The sequence below is a fragment of the Echinops telfairi genome, unplaced genomic scaffold (genome assembly GCF_000313985.2).
Source record: "Echinops telfairi isolate 266 unplaced genomic scaffold, ASM31398v2 ScPeMD7_45;HRSCAF=164, whole genome shotgun sequence".
Lineage (NCBI taxonomy): Eukaryota > Metazoa > Chordata > Mammalia > Afrosoricida > Tenrecidae > Echinops > Echinops telfairi.
In genome coordinates, this window is record NW_022103943.1 from 698,551 (window position 1) to 701,326 (window position 2,776).

Consider the following 2,776-nt stretch of genomic DNA (forward strand, 5'->3'; position numbering starts at 1 on the left):
TCAGAAGGCACATAACACTAGTTTGTCCTATTCATTAGTGGTGATGGTAGTTTATTCACTTTTTAAACATGACTCCATCTTTTTACTTTAACCTTTTCTGGGTCTTCATTGTCTTGCAAACACATATAGCTAAGTTTTTAAAATCTAATTTTAAGAATTTAGTGTAACCAACTTTGCCTTTTAATTGGAAAGTTTAGTCCATTGTATCTCTTTGCTACTCTGCTGTTTATCAAAACAAAGAAACCACATTTGTCATGCATGATTCAGTGACTGTTATTTATTTTTCTGCCTATAGAAATAGAGAGGTGACTATCAGAAGAAACAGCTGCAAGAAATGAAAATGTTTGCCTCTTGGGAGTTGGATTCTGTGGTGATGATGGTATCGGGGAAGGAATTAGAGCTAAAGACTGGTGTTTGTTGATTGTTTTTGTTCTTATTATCCAAATCGAGTAATCTGATGTTTTGAAATGGTGTATTTTAATTAAAATCAGCATATAATAATTTAAAAATATCCAGAGGGTTACTTTACCTCTTAGAAAAAGCAAACTCTAGAAGCTTCTGCTATTGCAAAGAAAACTCAGTTTTTCTTGGGCCTTGTACATTGTGAGGATCTTAGCACTGTGTATTATAAGAATATGATCCAAAACTGAAGACTCGAAATTATTCAATGTCCATACCACAAATACATATCTACATCTTTCTCTATAACACTTCCAGGATATCCATTGCTTTTTAATAGGAGACATTTTTGTCTCCTATTTTTCTACTTCCATACTTAAATGAGTACTGTCCCAAATTCAAGATCACCAAATTGCATAACTACATAAAACCATGAATTAGAATATAAGAATATTATAAATATTTATAATATTATTTATAAATGTAAATTTATAAACAAATACTATAACTATTTATCCATGACCTTCTGACATTATGCAGTTTAAGAAACTATATGTAGGAGAGTTTATTTATGTGTTTCTTTAGTCACAAAAAGGTCAACTGAAGGAAGAAAGGATTGCCATATTGAAACTCAAATTTCTTTTTTTTCCCCAAACCATTTTATTAGGAGATAATCCTAATTATACCATTCACAGTTCAATCAAATCAAGGAGTATTGTACAATTGCTACCACAATCAGTTTCAAAACATTTTCGTCCTTCATGAACTCCTTGATATCAGCTCCCCTTTACCAACCCCCGCCCTACCCTCTTCCCCTACTGAACCTCCAGGAACCCGTATTCTAATTGTGGTCTCTATAGGTTCATCAATCCTGGTTTTCATATACCAAAACAGAAAGACACATAACAAAGATTCAATAAGGCTATCCCAAATGGCACAATACATCAGAGATAAACACGGGTAAGGGGTAAAAAACACACAGAAAATATTGAAAACCAAATCAAGTCCAAAGAGTATGAGAGGGAAGATTAAGTGATAAGGTTTTAACTGTTGAAGTCAGGTTTATCATTTTAATCTAGTATAATCATGTCTCCAGTACTCCTTGGTAACCAGTTTATTCCACCTTAATTATGGTTAGAGGGAAATCACTGGAGACTTACTTCATGTGTAGATCTCACAAATATATTTTTGGCTTCCACTGTCATCCATAGCCTTCTGCAAATCAAAATCTCACAATTTAAGCTCTGATACTCTTCCGACTTTCAGATTTGGATTATGCAATTTACAATCCTTGCATCATGAATGTTGGTATGCTACTTCCATGTGGACTTAGTTGACATCTCTCTTAGATGGATGCTTGTTTGGAAACAAACTTTTAAGATTCCGGGCACGATTTTATCTGATAGCCAGGCATAATCTAATTTCTTCACCACACTTTGCTATAGCACCCATATCTTCTGTGCTTTTTTCATGAGGGCAGAGACTCAAATTTCCTACATTAGTATGTCAACCTTCTGTAGAGTATTGTATGTGAGTTCAAGTAACTTTCCATTTCTTTAAAATTCTATTTTGTCCTTCATAGTACCTCCAACATTACTATGTAAGTGGCAAGATTGACATTAATTGACCTTAGTTAACATCCCAAACAAGTTGTGAATAAGGCAGATATGATTATAGACCTGCATCCAATATAACATTTACCCATTTGTCTATTAATAAAATATTTTCACTGTGACAGGTTCTTTATTATTTTAACTACAGAACTCACATCTAGTCCCCCTCTTCATTGTGCTCATAGTGTAAACAGATAGTGATAATGCACAGCAGGACAAGAAAGTTGTCCAGTTCACTGTAGCAGGTTATTAAAAAAAACACTGAGAAGGAGTTCAGAAAGTTCTCAAACCAAATACAAAATCTGTCCAAACATTCATTTCTTGACACATGTGGAATTATAATTTAAAATTAGCAACTTATTTCCTGGCTAAGTTATCTGGTTATAGAAGTGGTCAGCATTATAGAGAATCCTCATGTGTATTTTATCATCATATTATCCTATCTTGGAGCATTTACTGACTGAGGCTAGTTATCTGTTTGTCTCTTTCTCTCTCAGAAGTTTTGGGTTTTTTTTTTAAAGCAACTTCCTTTTTTCAGAGTTTTGCTAGGAACTTTTCACCGTGAGCTTAGGCAATTTTTCTCCACTCTCATTATATATTAGATTGATCAAGTCTTTTTAAAATAATTAAATTTTATTGATGGCTTACACAACTCTTATCACAATCCACTCATGCATCCATTGTGTCAAGCACTTTTGCATATTTGTTTCCCTCATCATTCTCAAAATATTTGCTTTCTACTTGAGCCCTTGGGATCAGCTCCT